The sequence below is a fragment of the Vanessa atalanta genome, chromosome 11 (genome assembly GCF_905147765.1).
Source record: "Vanessa atalanta chromosome 11, ilVanAtal1.2, whole genome shotgun sequence".
NCBI classification, from domain to species: Eukaryota; Metazoa; Arthropoda; class Insecta; order Lepidoptera; family Nymphalidae; genus Vanessa; species Vanessa atalanta.
In genome coordinates this window covers 4729613-4753219 of record NC_061881.1, presented here as the reverse complement: position 1 = coordinate 4753219, position 23607 = coordinate 4729613, and the positions used below count along the sequence as shown (strand labels likewise).

Sequence of the window (23607 nt, the reverse complement as noted above, 5' to 3'; positions counted from 1 at the left end):
TTTTTTATTAGGTATTATATTCAATAACATCAAATAATGTAAATTGTGAAAAACCTAACAAAATGCTGCCAACCTTATGACATGATACTGCGTACAAAAAAAAACAAAGCGCTTTCACGCACACTAATGCACATACCGGTTCCGACGAAGTGAACGTCACAAAATGGCGGCCGTAAAAACAAGTGAAGAGTGAGTTAGTGTCGAGCGTGTGGGTCGGGGGCACGAGGAGGGGGTCGGATGGAGCGGGAGGAGGAAGGGGGGCATGACCAATGGCGTCTCGCTGAGCGAGCAAGCCGCATTCTCCCGCCAACTCTGCTATTTCTTTTATAGACGTTGTTTTTCTTCGTCGCGCTTTTTCCCGATTTTTTTGTGGAAAACTGTTTTGTTTGCTTTGTAAAGCGACTACAATGTGGTTTTAGTGTTTTTCTTCAGTCCGTCTGAATATAGAGCTTTCTCTTTAACGTTCGCTTGACATATAACTGTTGGTGAAGTTAACACGCTATCATTATATCGCTATCGTACGTTAACTACATTGTATACAAAAATAGAAAAATTCTCGACTACATCGTTTATTTGAATAATATAATGCAGTTTTATTTTGCTCTACATGTTAAAAAATGTATTTAATTTGTTGGCTGTATTAATATTATGCTTTTATTTTTACTTACAAATAAATGCGAAAACTACAAAAAAAAAACATTCAAAACAAATACACATAGCTATAACTTTTTATGTTTCTCGCCAGGATTAAGTTACGAACAAATAAGTACCTATAGGAATTGCGTCTAATCCTACATAGCCATAAAAGTAAAAAGTTATTTAGTACAAAACAGAACTCATCAGGAAAGTTGCAGAGTAATAATTTACTTGCGAAGACGTAGCCCGAGTCTTAACGTCTTGTAATATCTTCCACTGACATATTTATTGTTTTGGAGGGCGGGGGATGACGCTTCCTTGAAGGGGAAGATACATAGATATATTTTATTAAACACGAGATGCTTACAAAACATCGGGATGACACTAAAATGAAGTTTTTGAATAACCGATGTTCTTATCGTTATTTTTTAATCTGTATTTTTTTGGAGATTAATTTTATAGAGACATTAGAATGTTATTTATGTTTTTCGATAATTACCAACTTTGTAGTTTCTTATAAATTAAAAACATGACTATATTTTGGGTAATTTTTTTACGAGAGTAATTTTGTTTGACGTAGGTAAATGGGCTAAATTAATTAAGTTTGCTTTTTTAATAACCAGTAGTATTGCTGCCTACTACTAATTAAACGAAAATTAAAAAAATACGTAGATATACCTAAAGATACGCTTTATCCATATTCAGTTATTTTCAATGTTTTTTTTTTAATGAAATATTGTGTATATTAATTTGTCAAAAAAGTATTTGAGAAGAGAAAATTATTTTTGAAAGAAAAAATATCTTCGACAATTTTTATGGCATTTGTTGTATTCACTTAAAAAATTAATTAAAAAATTCCAATGTAGCGATAAAAAAAAAATCGGGTCAACGGGGATTTTTATGAGGCAATAATGTTCATGATTAAGACGTTTCTGCAATTATAAGGACAATAACAGCCAATCGAAATGCTTATGCCTACCTTATTAACTTTACCTACTGTGTGGTTTAGGGTGTGTTTATACAGGCGTGTGTCAGCTGTGATGTAAAATTAAAAAGCGGACGTAAGGTTTTTTGTTCAGGGCTACCTTCATAAAAGATTCCGTTAAATAAGTGCAACGAACTAAGACAATATTCTGAGTCTCGTGTCGCTTCTTACTCTACACCTACTTTTTAAGTAGATGCCTAGTTGGTTTTGTAGAGAAATTATTTATTATACAAAACGATATATTATGTATGATTAAGATAGGTAGGTACATTTCTAAGAATTAGCAATATTGAATGCTTTAGGTAGAACTGAATTTATAAGGTACCTAACCTTATAAATTCAGTCAATATAATACTTAAAAAATTATAATGATATCGAAGTTCGAAGTACACTTCAGTTGAAATATTTTAGCTCACTGATTAAAGATAAATGATCTCATTCGAATTTTATTAACTATATTTTTTAGGCAAATTTTATGATATAATTATTACCAGCCCTGAAAAAAGCAAGGCGTGGGGCAACGGGTCGTCGACCGGCCGCCTGCGTTCGAATATCGCTCGCAATATCTCGGTGAGCTTAATACCTCGAGCCTGTCTGCCCCTAGCTTAACTTCAATTTACTTGCAATATTTTACATATTTTATCACCTCGAGGCAGGTACCTACTTTATACAATTTGTATAATTTTAATTCATAAAAGTGTTTTTGTTAATATAAACTCTAATGCGTTTTAAATATGTGTAATAATTTAATGTTAATTTACTTTATAGACTTGGTTTAATGCGAAATTAAAAAAAAAACACGGTAATTATAATGAACAGCCGTTGAAACAAAAGACGATGAGCTAACCGCTATACTATTTGCTATTTGTCCTATCTGCATGAGTATTTCGTATATATGTAATTAAGTATGCTCTATTTATATTAACGTACTTAAATTTTACACATGATGTGTGATTTTAACTGTCTTTTATTTACTGTTGTGTACCTACACCAAATAAATAAGGAAAGAACTCTTAACTCTTACTTAGGATCGTAATATTTTAACCTAAAATAAATCGTTAAATATTTCGAGAATTGAACTATCCGATAAGGGACTTAGAATTATTCTTTGGATTAAATTAAGACATTTTGCAAGCCACAAGAAATACTGTTCTGGAGTTGGTCGTTCGTTACATTTACATAGCTACTAGCCTATAAATAAATACCGGCTCACGCACACGTGCACAATATGACGTTGTTTTAAGTTTATTTTATTTTTATACTCGACGGCGTTGGTGCGCGCGCGGCCTGTAATTTCGCGCTGCTCGCGGCGCGCAGGCGCGTACGCACGCCGGATAAAGATGGCCGTGGATTGCTAAAAAAACGAACATAATTTTAAGTGATTCACCCAATTCGATATCGATAATGTAAAACATTTCTACTGAGAAATCTTTTCAGACAACTATCGATCGAAGTTTTGTGAAAAAAAAAGACGTTGTACCTAAGTCAGTGTTGAGGGATATGTTAAACACTTTACAAAGCCATTTTGACATTTTGAAAGCCTAGAGTTGAATTAACTTGGAGATTTATATATTGAAAGTGAGTATCTTTAATGTTTACTTATTCATCTCGTATAATATTCTCTGTATATTGTTATTGTTACAAATCGTCACGAACTTTTCCGTCGCAAGATTAGAATTTTCAATGCATAGCTACTGTGATATTTTTCGTTTATGTTTAGTTTTATATGTTATATTATTACTATATATCCGGTTATCAACGAGGTCACTTAAACATATGTGCTTGAGGTTAAGGTAAATAGCATACTATACCTACCTTAGTTTTACTATACATAGTTATATTTAGGAATAATCCATTGGTTTCTTGTCGATACAAAAAGCAAGACAAAAGATATAGTAATATGTGAGTAGAAAATTTAATACAATTAAACCATAAAAATCTATATATTTGTTAGTCATTACAGCGTTGTCATTTTACATAAAACTGCCTTAAATGATATTAACGTCCGTTTTCTGATGTCTGAGCATACTGCGGTATTAAAATTTGTGAACTTACTACCTACCTACTTTTCTGATATATATTTTTATTCAGAGCAAATGCTTGTTAAGATATTGAAGCTTTTCTTTAAGTAAAAACCTACCTCCTACCTATTTACTTCGCGTAGCGCTTGAGTAGATATACCTATTATTCTAGTATAAGATGTTACAGGACTTTTAACAATTGCGTATATACCTTCGATTGAATTAGATCAATTTAAGACTTTTGCTATAAATATATTTTCACAACAATGTTTTAATAAAAACACTATAGATATATAAAATTTATAAAGCTGGGTCGTCACCTTTTTAAAATATAAGTCTTATTTATAATTTTAAATAAATACTTATAGTTTTTAGTATATTGTAAATAAAATTGAGTAAGTACTTGTATATATTATATATATTATTCTACCGAAAATATTTGCCTATATCATTGCGATTATATTAATCGTGACTTCGAGTAGGTATCGATGAGACCGATTAAATATTACATCTTCACGACAGAAATTCGTGAGTATGATACTGAAACACATCGTGTAGCACGTTTACATGAAAACTTGTCTTTTCAGTGTAGATTTCTAGGTTTATCACATACGTGCTCTACGGAATAGCAAAATTTTTATCGCAAGCCCGCTATCGTGGCCGATCATAAATCTGTTTTCAAATCGTGAGTCGCCATTTCTGGTATAGCGGCAATGCAAGCTCATGTAGAAATATTCCTTCAATTGAAATTGAACCATTCACGAGTGACCATAAAGTTTAATTTACGATAACGTCTTATATTCTTTTGTTATGTTAGGGAATTAAGAGGGTTTATTGGCGCATTGTACGAAGTATTTGCCAATGCACGTAAAATACTAGGCGAGGTTCTTAAAATGCCTGACTTATTTACGGCCCAAGATGTTCCATACGGATTTGTGCCGGGGTTCGAAAAGATAATAGTTGCTCATCTAATGAATATATATTACTAGCTGTGCCCTCGGTTTTTCTTGGGTTCTATTTGGATTTTAAACACGCCCATGTAATTTTTAGGTGCCTTTTCAATTGTGTTTCATAACTTTCTGCTGTAAATGTTGGCCTGCAAACGCCTCCTCTTATTTCATCATGCTGTTTCCATGTAAGTTGTTTAAAACAAATGTCAGAAATTTATCCGATATAAGAGAATATATCTTCGCAATATATTTTTCGGCCACATGAATTATTTTAATGATAATCGTTTAACTCCCGTTCTATCACTTGACCCATAACAGCTCTATGTTGACGAAAATTGTAAAAGAATATTTTTGATATTTTATATTTAAGCTGGAACATATGTCATATTGTAGAATTCTTCATATGTTGACACATTAGCTCTGTTCTATGGAAATTATGTTAAATGGTAGAACCACAGTGGAAAATGCTCAACGAACAAAAGGCCTATATTTATGCCTTTTGCAGTTGAAACTCTTAATGAACCTCAGAGTGTTATTGCATCAACCTTTTTACCTCTACTGGGGTGATATAAAGACCGGTTCAGTTTTCTCTCAGAGAATCAGATTTGCGATTTAACGAGGAAATGCTGCTAGCCTTTGTGATATTATTTTCGCTCACGTAGCGCTACTACGTACCTCGATGTCAATGTTTCTGACACGTTTAATGTTTGTTATTTCCTCATTTCATTCATGATTATCTACTGATATTCACTAAATTAAATATTACTTGGACAATAAGTGAAAAAATAATAGTAAGTAAGTCGGTAGGTAGGTACCAGAGGTGTCATTAACTAGTGGTACCTACCTAAAAATATTTCTGTGCTTAGCATCTCAACGAAGTGAAATCGCTTCATATTAATAGAAGTGTCCAAAAAAAAAAAATTAAGTGGTTTATTTCTAATTTTGAGCGCAACACAAATACGTGAAACAATGTTCACTTCTATAACAAAAAAAAAAAACATCGAAATATTTTATACTGACGTGGAAATGATAAAATTTGATCCAAATTCTAAAATGTTTATGTAAAATACCTACGTAATAATATCACTAAATATGGGTTGAGCCCTAAAAAATAGAACTTGGTCGAATTATTTTATTTGACTAAGTAAACATAAAACAAATAAAGTTAAAATATATTCATTACATGAGGTTTAATAAGGTAACGTTAATAATTTTGTATTTTATCGGTCATAATCTCGGAATGGAAGTTTTTGTGAATATTTATATTTAAATTAGAAAAAAAATAATATTTTCATTGCTATTTAGTCTTTAAAATGTTATCTAAATTATACTTATTTTTAAGGTCAATGTAAAACAAAATCCTGGTTCGCAATATCTTACAAAAAAATATAGATAAGAGTTTTAACTTTGGGAATTTAATAGTTTTAGGTTTGTTTTAAAGAGAGAGAAAAAATTCAAAGGATCAGATCGCTGACTTCTTAAACCCAAGTAGGTAGCTCATTATTTCAAAGGTTGCTAGAAGAAAAAGATAATATTTCGAAGTATATTAAATAATACCTACACATTAAAATAATAAATATAAGTATATATTTTTTACTTAGCACGTAACTGATATTATTTATCCTATGTAGGTACATATTTGTTATAAGCTGAAGATTAATCATCAAACGGTTTATTAGTACAGCCAATAACAATTTATTGGTTTCTCAGTGAGAGTCAATTACGTTGGAATAACTTTCCCGATGCGTTTCTACGTTAGTAACGTTTGTGCAAGCGAAAATGGGCGTATTTAATGTAGTTATTTGTAGTAGCTTACGTAGAGAATTGCTAGAAGATACAACGAGAAAAAATATAGTGATAAAAAAAACAATTTTATGAAATTGCTTTGCGTTTCATATAGAAAATATTCTAAAAGTAAAAATGTAAAAAAAGAAATGTTGTACAAAATCGCGAAATGCTTTTTACTGCAATAAGAAAGAATAGGTCTTTATTACCTATAAAACATTTTATTTTAGGACAGACTACAATAGGAATATTCCTAATAATTCTTGAATGTCTAATTCACGTTTATGAATTTTCAGTTAATGCTTAACCATATTACCTATATCAATTTGTTTTTTCTTAAAAGCTTTCAAAACAAAATTTTATTTTTAAACGAAAAATTTTAATCCAACTGATTGATAATACTAAAAAGTAACAATAAACACGATTATTGTTTTATTTAAATAAATCCTTTGACATCACTTTACAAATTGAGTGTATTGAGTACATTTCAGATAACAAAATAACAATATGATTTATACCATTTACATTTTCCTCAGAAAAAAAAACCTGCAATTTTCTTTCACATCAAATTACATTGCGCCATTAACCGAAGTTTCAGGAGTAATTTACGACGGAGTCGTTATACAAAATGGAAACTTGTGCCCGCAGCTGAATTATTTGATTTATCGTAGACGAGAGAGATCTAGCTCAATTAGAGGGACTGCGGGCCTCTGCGGGTTTGATTTATTATGATTCATAGTAATCTCGGATAACAAGCTAAATTAGAAATGGCGTACTTACCTATACTTCAAGGCACCTAAACCTTAATTAAAATAATAACTAACCAATTACATGGCATAGGTTTCAATGTTTGCATGAATAAATAAATTATCATACCTATTATATCAGTAGCTAGTAGCTAGTAGTAGCAGTAGTAGTAGTAGTAGCTAGCTACTGCCTAGCAAGTGCAAACTGAACTCCATCAGATCATCTTATTTACACGTATCACGTATATTTGTATTTACAAGTATAGCCTATTCAAACCACAAGAAGACAAATTACAAATAAACAACATTTGACGCGATATCCTTGAACGAAAGCTTCAATAAATAATAATCTATGTTATTCCGTATGAATTTGCGAAAAAATGCGCTTTGAATGTCGTTTAGGCTGATATCGAAACTTTGGAAGTAAAACTAAGAAGATACCTATAAGTAGTTAATTGGATCATGTTATATTATTAATAATTATATATTCATTACGAACTCTTAGTAGTGCTCAATACAGTTAAGTTTTTAGAAAGTTGCATGAATTACGTAAATGCAAGGGTTGTTTATCTTTATTACGTCTTCGATTGGAGTATGCTTTAGTTAGGTACTTATAAATTTTTGATGTAACATCTCATCAGAGATGTTTTGTAAGATTTAAGGATTTACACAAATGCTTTTTGGGTTGGGTTGGTTTGGCTGGGAGTTAGTATTTTGGTCCCTTTTACACCACTCTCGGACCGCACCTGGGCCCTTTCATACACATGCTGTACGTACGCATGTACATAGGTTAAATGCCTCAGTAACTAAATAGAAGGTAAAGGTGGTCAGATGGATTAGAATTTATAATATATGTTTGTTAATACGTTTATTCACGGGAGTTGTTTATAATATAAAAATATAGTAGACATCTCATAATTCGGCACGACCGCACGAATAATAAAACTTTACCGAAACGTTTAACATATTAAAACAAAATCCTGAAGAAATAACTTATAGATAAATAATAACCTAAGGTTCCTAAAGATATGGATATATATTTATTTGACGTTTTCTGTAGGAATACAAGTCAATTCTATTATGGTATGCTCTGAGAAAGCAATCTTGCCTGCCAGCTTCTCTGTTTTATGACAACAATGACAGATGACTTTGTACCACTTCGACGCCATCTTGTATTGATACCACAAATTGCGGTTACATTCAGAAAACGTAGATCATAGATTATCATGGATTAAATTCCAAAATATAGTAAATAGATATTTATATTAGATTGTACCTAGTTGAAATTAATAATATTTATACTTATATGATATACCAGGGAATATATAAAAAAATCGAATAAAGGTAAAGCAAACATTTGATAATAAAATATTCAATCGTACCGCGTTCCCATGTTTGATACAAGCGTTACCTAAAGGCAATAAACAAGGCACTAAAGGTGACACACATAAAGAGATCTACTTTACATGACTCTGATACCGCGTCATCGCTTGTCGTCGCCTCGGCATAACCGATAAACAAATCGTCGACTCCACTCAACCCCACTATCGTGACCGTAAAAACTTAACTATCCGGTAACACGAACACACCTGAATATAAATCACTACACTGGTAACGCACTTATCAAAATGTGTATGACACGATCGCGATTTATGAATTCCTTTCGTGCTCAAGTTCTTTGATAACGCAAATATGCAAAAATCACGCAATGACTACTCCGCATCGGAGCCGACTTCGTACTATTAGTATGCAAATATTTGAAAGCTTTCGTAACCGAAATCACTTTCGTTTCCCGCAAAACACGGAAATATTTACAGACAAAATGTACCACATTATGCAAATCTCACCCTTTCAAATCGAAAAGGACAAGACGGACAATGTGAGCAATGATTTCAGTGTATTGTTTCATTTGAACTAGTATTTTTTTTTCTTTACAATGGATCGTAATTTATCTAATGCGTTTAGATAATTTATGAAAAGGTTACGCAACGTATTGTCCTTTTGTCAAGCCTGGTCCACACTTTCGGTTTCAGCGTACTGATTTGCATAACCGGGCAAAGGTACAATGCTCGGACACCCTTTGAATAATCCTTTTCGTTTCACTTTTAAAATGGTTTCATTGTTGACATTTCGTACGAGTAATAAATAAATCAGACGCAAATTTATATGGTCCAACGCATGTGGTATATTGAACAACAATGTTGCCTTATATACCAACCTTCTTGGCAGTCGGGTGATGTGAGAATGTTGTAGTTAATTTACTTCAAACACATACACACTCCTGTCGAACTTTATCACCTATACCTACATTACATTACGCTTACATTCTACTTTTAGGCTGCATAAGCATATACAAAGTAAAAATATAAGAGTGCTGGCGAATGTGTCAAAGGGGTGTATAAAAAAGGAATTTCTATTTTTATATAAAACTTATGTAGCGAACTAAACATAAGTAAACTAGATGGAATGCTATATTTATATTTTTGTATTTGTATAAGAGTTTCGATTATAACCACACAAACCTCGGGATCATACGTTTAATTGTATTAATTGACATTAATTTGACTATTACCATAAACGATAAAGTGGTCGATGATGGTAAAATGGTTAAAATAAATGCCAATAACGCACGTCATTATGGCGTGTAATATCGTTTTACAACTTTAAGGCAATAAATAAATTGACTGCCGTTTGTACATTTTATTACGATTTAAAAGTCGATGAGTGTTCGAAACGAATAATTGATTTATGCCGGTTATTAATGTTAATTTGATGCCGTGTTAAGTATTAATTTCACCATTGATTGTTTATTGACCTAAATAAAAATGACCTATTCACAAATTTTACGAACCAATATAATTTTTTACCTAAAGATTTTTTTCAAACGTAAACACAAACGCGTATCGTAGTATTATTTAATTATATACCTACCTACTGTTAATTAATGTGCAATGAAATAATCATAATCATAAAGATTAACATCTGAAAACCGCTTCAACTAAACGTTCGTAATACAACATAAATGTACTAATCAACAATGCACTAAATTACTTTACTAATAAAATAAAATATAGCCATAATCACCTGGTGAGCCATAATATAAACCGAAAATATCAGAATGGTAATCCATCACACTCATATGTTAATGATCGTACTTTTCTACAAATGTTTTAGTCTTTTAGTCGTTCAAACACGTGTTAATAACCAATAAAACAGTTTAGTGGTACATAAAAAGTTGGGATTTATAACGAATAACTTATGATTGCCCAACGCGTGCCCGCTTTACAATGCGATTAAAATCTAGGCATTCGTACTATGGTTCGAGTTTCATTGACTTTCATAGTTGTTTCGCGATTATTACTTCCGAATTATGTGTCTTATTTAATAACCGTTTAAATAACAATTTGATTTTATATCACATGAATATTTAAATTTATTATACACTTATCCACTTCCGAGACGCGACGCCGTTACAACAGTTAAAGTATTCAGTCCGTTAGATATTCTCGAATAGGTTGAACGATATATATAAAAAGGCTTAAAACTTGTTACAAAATAGTAAAGTTTTTGGATAAAACAGACGGTATATCTTTATGTTAGTACACGATTATGCACTTACATATACCGTCCAGGTATTCTCTTGTCCAATCAGAGAACTCTCGAGACGGGCTCGATGCGAGCGGTTACGATAAATTTTATTCAACGTTATTTCGATAATGTTCCAAACATAACATAACGTGTAGGAGGTAAATGGAAATGAATTAGAACCTTTCACACGCACGTGATCTGGTGTACCTACATAATAAAATAATCTTCAAACTACCTACCTAATTGATAATATTGTTTTGTATTATTTTTTAACAAGATATTTAGTTAAACCTATATTTTTAAATTAAGTTTCGTAAACGTAAATATCATAAATGCTCTATGCTGTGATACGATCGATAAAAATCTTTGAATTTGAATAATTTATTAGTCATACATTTTATACCGGATAATAAAATCAACTTATTTGGGAGTTATGTTGCCATTATTTTACATGTCAAAACCAATTTTAGTTAGTCGAACGTATAATATCATTTATTGTACAATTTACTGAAGTTCGACGCACTCGAAAGTCGTGTGAAGGGACATTTCGTTGGCGTGGGATTCTGGAACGGGTTGATCTGGCGGACGAGTCGTAAACATTCAAAATTAGTGCTCTAAACTAACCGGTAACAAAAAACTCTGTTTAATTTTAGACGCCGGGTAATCTGAATCGGCTGCATACCTCTTCGGATTTCACGTTGGTATGTACTTTTAAGGAGTCAAGGGCTACACAAGATTATACTTATTCGAATTGAATAATATGTGATACATCTACATAAATTGGTACGTGTTATTAATGGATCTAAGGGAATGTTTAGATTAAAGGCAAGAATATTTATAAGAACACAAAGAATACTTCTGAAACGATAAAATTATAAACACGTCATATGAAATTCAGAGTCAAAATTCTGTATTAAATTTAATAAATACAATTTATTTAACATTGTGTAAAAGAAATTTTTCAGTAAATACCATCTTCCATTATCATTAAGTGTCTAAAAGCTTCCCCCATAATAACCACCCTTTCGCGGGTCTCTCATGACCAATTAGGTGTCGACTACAATTACACGGGCTCCCAGCTATTAAAACTTTTCCCATCAAACTATCACAATCGAAATTAAAACATAGAATAGTTACCCCTATTTTTAAATATCAGAACCTGATTTTATTAGCGTCCACAATAAATGTTGTAAAAGGGTGGGAGTGTGTAAAAAGTAATGCGGGCCGTCATATTTACAAAATTCTAAATGAGAAAAAATGAGACATGAACATTTTTTTTTTTCAAAATAATGATTAATAGGTTTTCTTATATGTAAAAGTACGTCTTAACAATTTAAATATTCTACCTGGTTTGATCTAAATTTTATTATTTTAAATTAGCTAAGGCCTTACCTAATCGACCTTTGAGTTCTAAGATAATTATTAAAGATATACCTATTCTTTACGTACTACTATACTATCTCATCATGAATGCTGTAGGTATTTAAATAAAAGGATGAATTCTTCAAAAAATAATCGATAGCTATTATGCAATATATATTTACAAAATAATTATTTACAATCAGGTCATAATCGTATAGAAATAAAAATTAAAAACAAATAAGTAGTTACTGTACTCATGACCGCGTGGAATGGTGGCAAGAATGGGAACAGCATTTAACTAATATAAAGATAATGGTTTATATATGAGAAATAATAATAATTTTAAAAGAGCTTGTTTATCATAAATAATCCACATTACTTTAATTAGGTACAGTATAAAAAGAATGATTCGTAAGTAGGTATTTTTACAATTTCCGAGATTATCAAGGTCCGAAATTTTAAATGAAATTAAAATGACACATTGGATTTTTTATATTCAATTGTAAAAATTAAATACTGCTTTAAATTCTCACACTATTTATTTGTATGTACATACTTTAAATATGAATAATGTATGACTTTATATCATCCGTGCTTTACAGACCATTTCACCGGAACTATGACTCGACCAAAATTATCTATCGCAGAGATAGATGGGGACTGGTCGGGGGAATGGACTTTTTTATTATTTATGTAATATTTTGTAATTTTTTTAAATAAGAAGGGTGGATCCCTGCACTAAAGGGTGGGCCCTTGCTGAATGAATTTATTGTCCTTTGTAGATAAACATATCAATTTGTTAGTGTTTTGTTAGCGGCATAAATATGGAATACAATTGTAGATGAGCACGGTCTCAGTTTAGTTAAAAGCTCTCCACTGAACGCTTGCTCGTGAATTAACTTTATTTGAGTGTTATAATTTTAATTTAACCGACACTGGCCGAAGAATGTTGTATTTATATGTAGTGATAAGAAATTCTTTGTACCGGTAAGTTTGTTTTATCTAAACCACTTATTAATACGGTGTATTCTTAAACAATATTTTAGTAATAATTGTTAAAGAAATAGTTGTAATTAAGAATGATTTATTTTTATGAATTATTTATTTTTAAGTGCTTAATTTGTATCTCGCATTCATAACGTAAATACTTTTCAATTTTTTAAGTTGTTAATCAATTGCTTTCGTTTTCAAAAGCTCGCAATACGATCTTCATTTACCGTCCTTCAAACAAATATATTTACATTCAAATTAGATTCTTAGCAATGGGCACCTGAATTTAGTGTAGCTACTTTTAACATTACTCGTTTGAGAATAGGTTTAAGAAATAACTAAACAAACTAGCTCCGATTTTGTTTATCCAGCTCCTGCATCCAACCATGCGTATCCGCCAACCACTTCCTTGTGTAAAAAAATTAGAATACACGCGCTAACGTAATCTACGAGCGACTTTATACGTGAATCGATTAGAAAGCAAGCGAATAAAATCGATTTTCCCCCAAATTGAATAGTCGTAAAACGTAGGTAGCAGTTTTAACGTCCAGATTGTTTACACGGCGGCGTCACGAGTGTAAACGCTTGTCGATAATTGATGATTTGATTTACAACATCACTAAACAACCGGTGTTTGGGCGATCGATACGTTTGCGCCTTTGAATGGAACGGATTACATGCGTTCCTTACGATGCTCTATCTAGTCTTGTGTCTATTCTAAGCCTCATCGATATTATATAATTTTATCGATTCGTTTCCAGACCACAGGAAGGTCGTACAAATCGATACATGATTTAGTACACTAGCTTTGCTGTGGCGTTAGAAGTACAAATTCTCTAATGAATCTACATACGTTAATCTATTATATACTTGATGTATACTTTGAATGATAAGTAGAAAATATAAATATAAAACGTAGATGTCAAATAAGGAATTAACTTCCAATTATAAGCGGCATTTGAAACAATGAGTTGATTCTTATCGGTCCATATAAAATATCAACAAAATCCCGCTCAGCCATTAAAAATGCGTAATCAGGCAATTTAAAGGTCGACGACCATACACACAGCACTCGTAACCTTTGGTACTATAAATTTTATTTGATAAACATTGAAACAATCGAGTCGATGTTATGTCAAAAGTTTTGCGGTAGGTTATGGACTATTGTGACTCTTTCCGTGTGCTTTAATGGATTTTTATAGTACCTGCGGGATAAATACTTAAGACCTGGGTAGATGAATAAAGAGAAATCAACTTATATCGCTTGTTCTTTTAATTTCTATTTGACAGTATCGACGAGTTATTTGCGATTAATAGATGATTAGCCATTCATGATCGCGTTTATGGCGGTCTCGTAATAAATTTAGTTTATTGCGTATCAATCATGGGTGTGTGACTGAAGAGGCCCGGGCCCTCGCTGCGTCGTGACCTCCGTGAGGCTGCCTAGTAAATTACTTTTTATTGTAAGCAATATAAATTCTTGCAACTTTGCAGACCTGCTGCGAAGTTTTGTCATGTGAGGTCGGGGAATTCTTGAAATGAGATGATTAAAAAAAAAAAACATTATTACACTATTCATCCATTTTTTAATAGATCTTAAAATAAGGAAGAATGCAGGAAACAATACTAGTGCATAAATAACATTTGAATTTTTTTAACTGGATACTAGTTATTTCATTTCGAAGATTAACTTTTGATTCCAAAAGTGTAAAAAATCTGAACTATCTTCTCACCTACATTAACAATCATATATTAATTATATTATAGTATATAAATTATAAAATGATTGAACCACTAAAAACGAAACAACGCATAGATTAAAATAATAAAATGCCTACTTGTTTTAATTTCTATTAAAATATGAATGTCAGCTAAAATATTTTCACTAATTAAAGATAACTTCAATATATACTGAGTCACCACTTCTGGAAATACCCCCCTGAATGACCTTTCGGCGGTTGTACCTACTTGATAACAATATAGTAATTAATGGGGTAGATTAAATACCATTAGACTTACTATTTTTTAGTTACTTTCCAACTTTACGTACGTAATGTACATAAACACGGACACGTTTAAAGAAAGGCCATAGTTATTTTAGAGCAGTCATAAATTCACCATTAATATTTGCTTAGCTTACCATAAAGTGAAGTGGTAAGGTCCTGGATACTGTAAAATGTGCACTTAGTAGAGATTATCGCATATGGCTGTAAATAGTCTACGTTAGTGCACTGTAGTACCTACAGGCTTAATTTATGAGCCGAGTTGCTTGTTCTGAAAAACAGCTGCGTCTTAAGGTTACTTGTAAGTTAAGGTTATTTAAATTTAAGCTTTAAAGCACGATCTTGATATTTATTTGCGTGTTTTTTCTGTCTGTTCATAATTTGATTCGTGTGCACTGTGTCATATTTTTTTATTCGTGGCTCTTTATCGTAATTTTATTTCAACTAATAATTAAGTTAAAATTTTAAGTTAGGTAGATTATTCATTTGGGAAAATTGTTATATTAATTTAGAACTATAGGTACAAAATTATCTCTATATGTTTTGTACAAAAAGCGGGCTTAGCGGTAAAAACAGTTCTTCTTCTTCATCTTCGAGTCAACCTTAGGGAAGAACAGAACAGATTATTGGTGAATTAATAGTAAAAAAAAATCAACTATCATTAAATACATTTTTGATATGAATGACTTATTCGTATTTTCGGATTTCGATAATAAAACATTCTTTTAGTAAGATAAATAATTACAACCGTTTTCAAAATTAAAGGCTTTATTGGAAAGTTCTAAAAATATATGTTTTTTTTTTTCTTTATTTCAGATTTCTTCAAGATGGCTTAAAGAAGAAGGCTAGTTAAAATTCTGCAAAACGTTGCCTATAAGGTATGATGCTTTTATATTATTTGCACATTATTTCATAAATCCAATAAAGTTCCGAAATGACTTTTAAAATTGGAATACTATCAAAAGATTGAATATGTATTTGCAGTTGATTGCCGCAATGAAATATCAAATTTATTTGAAGCCGTAACGAAAAATATTCCAATATCGTTCACATGCGTCGAACATTCCGCCATGCGGAACTTTTGAATTTTTCATTCCCCTTCTCAAATCAAAAGAACCCAATCTGCTATCGATGCCACTACTCTGAACGAATGAGATAACACTACATTTTTCAATTCACATTGCACGTATAGTTTTCGTCGTGGTAGAGAGAGACGGCAGATAAACAAACATGGCGGCGAGGAGAACGGGTATGGCACCTGAATTTTCGAGCACACATGTAAAGCTTTTGTGACTGTGTGAGCTTAATCTTATTTACGTGAGGGAGGGTATATCAGATCAGATGTCGTGCACTTTAAGATATTCCATTAAAAATACGAATATTTTTTTTTTGAAATGTTGAAACTAATTAATGGTATTTAATATATTTGAAGGTATGTAATGCGACCTGAATATTATTTTCCTATGCATATAATGTATTTTTTTTTTTTGAGTATTTTCTTGGATAATGTTCAGTTAGGTATCCTAAGAAATACATTTTGTGAAAGTAGGAATTTATAATAATTATACGTAAACAGTTATTAATAAATTACAAATTATTTTTACATTTCATATATTTCATAGAAGAACATAACATAATTCAAACATTGAATTAATTTTATGTTCTAGTTAAAAAAAAAAACTTAAAATGTTGACCAAACCTGCTTTTGGTTACACATCGTAGTTTTCTCAAAGCGACAAAGATGGCGCTTTCGAATTAAAATTATCTCATCTGTATTGTATCTGTACTGAATATTCCACACCAAAAAAAAAACACAGAAAATATGAATTATTTAATCTATAACTTTATAAAATATAATTCATAATAAATTCGTAGTAGCTTTTTCATTCAATTATATTGGCAAAGAATATTTTATTAAATAAATAATAATCATGTTAAGTAACTAATAAAATCTAATTTCATTGTAGATAATATAAATATATTTTCATCGATCTTGACATTTCGTGTAATCAAATCAAACTGAAATGATATTTAATATATTATTTTCAGCAGAATGTAACAAATAACAATCTTAAATCTATGCTCTACATACATTCATATAACCCACTAAAAGCTCCATAGTTAATCAAACCTTCTAGCAGTTCAAAGCAACACCGATAGATGGCGTTTTTAATAAAAAGTGCTGAGTGCAAAGATACTGGTACTGTATTCAAGAACTTACAGCGTTAATGTGCCGCCAATCACGGGATATAAGATTTTATGTTTCTTTTGCTTGGCTAATTACACTGGCTTACTCGCCATTCAAGTTCGAATACAGCGAAATTTATATTGATATATTTATTAAAATTAGAAAACACCTGCACTAAACTTTAAAAAATTAAGTCTGTTTTATTATATTAAGACGACGACCGCTTTTAAAGATATACTTATAAACTTATGTCGGTATTAAAAATCAATCCGATATTCAATCCAATTTTGTATTTATCAAAATAACAACATACCTATTTACTTAGTATTTTCAATATTTACCTGTAGGTACATAAATTTTTCTTTTAAATCCTCGCACACAGGTATGTAAGTATAATACTGTTATTTTCTAACAAATGTTTATAGTAAAAAAATTAAATCGTAAATTTAAAAAAAATTGCTAAGATTTTTTGAGTACGCCGGTGTTGCGTAATATTTATTTTTGAGTTGACAATATGTTCGTTGAGTCTCGAATTTGTCCTTAGAGAATAACTCCGCAGTTGATTGTTTGTCTTCATACCTACTTACTTATTTAAAAGAAGAAAAAATAATATGTGACTTATTATATATTCTCATAAATTAATTATAATAATAACGACCAACACGTATAAAAATAATTACAATCTGCTGAGCTTTTTTCCAAATTAACATTTATAAATAAGATGCAAGATTATTGCATTAACGCCGGCGGCACTAGATTAGTATCTCTCGAATGTATTTCATTAAAAATAAATAGACTTCCTCTACAAAACCTTGCCTATACTACCTACTACAGATTAAGAATAATTAAGACTTTAGCACTGGCGCATAAAGTTTTCTTGTTTTTAGTATACCTACCTAATACCTATGTACTTACACTTGTACAGAAAAAGAAGAATTTCATTATGCACAGAGATACTTTTCCTTTTTTACATTGAGTCTATTTATTATAATTTACAAGTCCTTCAATTCATATTATAAGTACCTATAAGATATATGGTACATACATTTAGGTAAGATATTACAATGCAATAGAATGTAATATCAAATAGGTTACTTACTCTTTTAATTCATTTCGTGGCTCTGATGTATATAGGTACATGTTTCTTATCAACTTTTTTCTGTATTAATGAAATTGTAAAAAAATCGGTAGTTTATTTGAAAAAAACAAAAATGATCATCACTTTTATGAAATTAAGTCATGACCATGCTTTAGGAAGATTTTTTTGCTGGAACTCACCTCCTCTATCACTCTGATTCGTTTGATCCACGACATTTGAGCCAGCCTGTAGATATATCTGGTGTACATGGTATATAGATAACAATTAAGTACATACACCTACATACCTACATTATACATATGTAAAAATACCAATATGTTTATACATTTAAAACCTTATTTTTGAAATATGTATATTGGACTAAGATTTTTAAAACAATAACACGATATAGCACAAAGCCTACACAACCGCTTCCTAGAAACGTGAGCTCGCCCTGCAATTTTGTATAAAAATTCAAATTAGTTTTTTGCTAGTAAAGAGAAAGCCGTCCATCGCGAAGTCAGTACAGTTGAAGATTTTAAACGTGAAAGTAGTGTGTTCTGTTATAATGTTTAAGTTATTTGTATTCTATGATTTCATTTTGTATAGTTATGTAAAAGAGAACTTTGCGCCTGAATGCGCAAGCGACGGCTGGCGTCGAGCCAATTTTTCGACCAGTCTAACAACCGGATAGCTATGGAAATTCGCATAGGTACGTTATACGTCGATATGTACGTTTTATTTATCTTATCTTTACATATATAACATAAAATATTTATCTAAGAATTTTTCACTTTAGATATATGCATAAATAATCAGTCAATTAAATACTAGTTTTGATTCAATATGTACTCAAAATTATTTTATTTATTACACAATTTTAAATCAATATAAAATACGTGTCAAGCCGAGAGGACCTAGTAGATTGTCAAACCGGCGTCATAATTGAAGAACGTTGGCGCCAACTCGAACAAGCACCACTGAACTCTCATGTGCTTTTCTATAAATTATCCCGCGCTCGAGGGTAAAGAAAAACATCTCGAAGAAATCTGCATGTATCTGATGTCAATCTGTCACATGTATGTTCATTCACCAACCCGCATTAAAACATCGCTTCATTTATCCTGCTTCAACATCTTCTCAGAAAGAAAAGAGGTCTTAATATAGTTCGTTATAACTTATTTATATATTTTAAATAATGACACAAAGTGAGCTTTTGTAAGTTAATCTTAAAGCTCAAATATCATTAAATTAAAAGACGTCAAAATTTAAATACATACAGGAATTATATAATGAGAATAATTAGTTGGACTACCTATAACAATGGTAATTGAATTATTTTGTAATTGACAAATCTTATTATTTGTGCACGTGTTTAACGACCTGCATCTTATATCTTCATGTTATTCGGTAAAAATAACTACTATTCAAGTTACTAAGAAACATTCTTAACTAATTCAAAATGATTTTATTGCTACTTAATGGATGTTGCATTAAATAAATTAAGTATGTTAACTACTCAATCCGGATTCTCTGTGTGTGGTCCGGTACATAGTTTTATTTAAAAATTCAATGTTACCTAAAATCAGTTCGTGCGTCTTAAGTACCTACTTTATGGCAACTTAATTTATTGCAGTGATTTCGAGTGGAGATTATAAATTATTCCGGCGATTTCTTGAGCATTTAAAGAAATATATAACGCCAAATGTACGTATCATGTAAGTTTAATTATTTAATTGTACGATTAATGAGTTTTATTATTCGATATAACAATTAATTTGTAAGGAATATTAGGTGAACCGCATTATCGTTACTTTTAGTTTTTTTTTCTTTGATTAGTATAAATGCAGTTTTTCCTATTTCGAGTATAAAATATGTCGTTGCCATAAGAAAATCGTTAAAAAATCTCTACACAAATACGTGAACTGTCTCATTCATTAGTACAATCACAGCCATTCAGCAATTAGTCGATGAAGTAATGATTGGTGTAGTTGGTAGCGTACGACGCGGGTGTTCCACGCCGATGAAATATACGTCCGCTGTAGCGTCTTTACGGCCCCCCTAATAAGCCCCAGGCCTTCTGTTCGTGCTTTCATGAAACCGGTACAATTAACGAGAAGTGGTTTTCTAGCTGATTGTACCAGTTGATTGTATGTATTTAGCTTATCGTATTGCGATAAAAAAATACAGAACATAGCTACCCACCGTCGCTAGAAATACTACTTTTTAATAAAAAAGGATATTAATAATTTAAAATCATCGGTATCGGCTTCTCTTTGTAGGTTTTGTTTTAATAGTGGAATATATAATGACCATATTACAAATGAAATTAAGTATACTTAGTTTATTTTATAAATACCAATAAAATTAATTTTAGTTTTTTTCTGTAATTTTGAATGATAATTTTACAGCATTACATGTTTGTTTTATGAATAACAATAAAATTTAATAGCTTTGTTCATGTAGGTATGTTCTAATTGAAAGCATTTTCAGTAATAATGAGCAAAGGGTATCCAGGATCTATGTAGGTAGTGTAACTAACTATAGTGGTTGAAAGTACTTCACGTAGACAAGAACAATTAAATTGGTGAAAAAAATCTTCACCATTTACTCACTTAATGATAAATTACAACATTGAAATAAATCCTTGATTATTTTTTTAATTGTATTCTATTACCTATATTTCTGTTTTATTTAGCTAGTTACGTGGTTTTACTTCAAAACGGTGACTAAAATAATACATCAGCGATACGATTCTATAAATATATTCTAATACGTGTACCCCAATCTAAAAATGCTTGATTTGAATATAGATGGAAATCTTTTTCATGTCCTTAACCGCGTTTAAGCCATTTGTATCTTAAAACACGAACAATTCAATAGAATATTTCGTTTAGATTTTTATTAGTTTCCGTATAACAGGGGTGTAAGTGAAAACATATCGGAAGCGGGAAAATCCTGCAATAACAATAACTCATACTGTTTCGCGTACCCCCCACTAGATGGCGCGCCGCGGACATAAGTAATCCATTTATTCTCGGGGCGAACTTTATGTAGCGAACTCTTATGGGTATATTGTTTTATATTATTACTCTTAGTTAAATATTGTCGGTTCGTGCTGAGACAGACGCCTCTGGGATTATTAAGTCATTTCTTTCGCCTCTCGTGCAGCAATCTCATGAAGAAAGTTTTCGTCGACTAATCTAAGTATGTTTAAAAAACGTTTTGTCGATAAATATTAAATTAGGGTTTACTTAAACATAAATTAAATAACGACACTTAAAAATGGTTTATGTATGTACTATATTTAGATGAAGATGATTTAAACAAAAGGCAATTAGTATACCTACCTATTTATCATCATGTTAAATGTATGTTTTTAAAGCTTAAGAAATTGTATCGCTTCAATTTATAGGTAGGTAATTTAATCCCGCCCTGTCACGATAACGTTTCTGTTAAAATTAGAATAAAGAACATTTGCGAGTAAGATATCCGAAGAATTCGCGAAGCCATTACTGCTGAGAATCTGTAAAGTTTGCTGGCTTGGAATTTTGCGGATAAGCGTTTTAATTGGAACGTTCCAGAATATTTTGTAATTGCAGCCCGAGGCTGTGGAATGGGTATATCCTACCTTACAATTATATCATGGACGGTTATTAAAACGAAGATTGGCGTACAATTTTCCTTACTAAATAAATTGTACGTTTCTTTTATTTTTATTTGTATTTTTTTTATGTTGTTATGTAAATTACTTGGTAAATGTATTTTTAATAATAAATTAACATATACGTTTTAAGATGAATCAAGGAAACACAAAACTATAAAATATTAAGATGGTAGATACTACATATTTCCTCGTATCAAAATAATATATTAGCTATATTGAGATAAATATTCGGACTATTTATTTTCTGAGAAATGATAAAATCATATATTATATACATATATGTAAATAAATAATATATTCTTAAATGAAACTACAAGCAAGCTACAGCTTACAACCTTTATCAAAACCAAAACTATTTTCAATTAAGCGAACCATTTAGATAAAACTAATTTAGGCCACATTTTAATATTCATTGAAAATTCAGGTAGGTATCTTTATTTTTGTTTTATTTGTTTATAAGTAGATGTTTATTTACGTAATATATTTAAATAAGAACTGTGCAAGGGCGATCTTGAGGCTATTATAACCGAGTCCAAGGTCCCTAAGGCGTTCATGAACGAGCTTCGCTAAGTGCGCAATTAAACTAAATAAATTGATGAAACACCTTTAAAACCGGTATATATATTTAGAAGTACTAGTTCAGAGAGTTATTTACCTCGAGTTTGCAATTTCCCCTTCGAAATATAACGTTTCAACTATAGAATCAAATGAAAGAGTACCGTTGCCGATAGTATCGGATAACAAAGAAAGTTTTTACTGTTTAACTTCTGGTTCGTAGTCAAGCCGACTCTGCTATTCCAATTTAAGAAAAGGTGGCAGTAAAATGTTTTACTTAGCCATGTCTTTACTGATTCAATTGCCCTTTTTAAATATACTTTTACGAAATAATATGTATCATGTTTGAAATTTTTTATTTTTTAATCCTTAAGTTAATTCGATAAAAAATTTGTAGTCCTATTGGATATTTTTATTTAAATTTGAAAGAGGATTATTTTAATTTAATAGCCTCCTTGTCTATAATTCGCTTCCACCTGAAGGATATTGAATCCCTTTAATTTTATATTATATTTCTATTCCAATTAGTTTTGCCTATTATATTATAACACAAGTGTGGGGCGGTCTTTATGTTTGAATTTAAATTGGTACATTTTATAATAATGTCTTTGAAAGAAGCCGCACCCTATCCCTTATTTCTTTTACTCTTTTTATAATGTAATTTTCTTAAATCACCTCCGGTACTCTTCAGCCCTCCAACCTGTCTATTAACGTCGTTATTATACTGCGTTTGAAACGAAGGTTATTTTTCCTTCGAGAGCTATTTTACTGAGTTATGAAGCTATATAGAATTCGTTGATGTATATATTCAATGTATAATTATTATATATAATAATATGTGTGAATATTTATGATTGTCCATTAATCTTATTGATAATCGAAATAACTAGTATAATTTAATATGTGTATCTGATATAGGTATAATGTCAGTGTCTTGAATCAAGCGTTTGATATGTCAACAAGGCCATAAATTAATTACTTTCTTGTCAAAATGTCCATGACATTCCATAATTTTACCCAATAAAATATTCCTCCTTTTACATTGATTACATG

At 30.9% G+C, this 23607-nt stretch overlaps 1 protein-coding gene across 1 annotated transcript in view; it reads left to right on the top strand.

Annotated features, from left to right (window-relative positions):
* The first annotated feature begins 2981 nt into the window (after nt 1-2981).
* The window catches only part of LOC125067395 (homeobox protein abdominal-B-like), a 44689-nt gene continuing 24063 nt past the window's right edge, over nt 2982-23607 (top strand). Inside the window, exons 1-2 of the mRNA XM_047675972.1 lie at nt 2982-3199; nt 15883-15944. The gene's annotated coding sequence lies outside the window, so the exon portion shown is untranslated. The remainder of the gene's footprint in view (nt 3200-15882; nt 15945-23607) is intronic.